Raw genomic sequence first — 381 nt, 5'->3', positions numbered from 1 at the left:
TTCGGATGATAACCTGAAGGTGGACTTTTAGGCATAGATGCAGTTGGATGGCGGTCTATGTACTTTGTCGTAATGCCCAATTAAATCTCACTATACTCATCATGATATGTATGTGCATTGTTATGCTCTCTTTATTTGTCAATTGCCCAACAGTAATTTGTTCACCCAACATGCTGTTCGTCTTATGGGAGAGACACCTCTAGTGAACTGTGGACCCCGGTCCAATTCTCTTTACTTGAAATACAATCTACTCGCAATACTTGTTTTTACTGTTTTCTCTGCAAACAATCATCTTCCACACAATACGGTTAATCCTTTGTTACAGCAAGCCGGTGAGATTGACAACCTCACTGTTTCGTTGGGGCAAAGTACTTTGGTTGT

The sequence above is a fragment of the Lolium rigidum genome, chromosome 7, assembly GCF_022539505.1.
Source record: "Lolium rigidum isolate FL_2022 chromosome 7, APGP_CSIRO_Lrig_0.1, whole genome shotgun sequence".
Taxonomy (NCBI): domain Eukaryota; kingdom Viridiplantae; phylum Streptophyta; class Magnoliopsida; order Poales; family Poaceae; genus Lolium; species Lolium rigidum.
Note: the sequence above shows the minus strand (reverse complement) of the source record.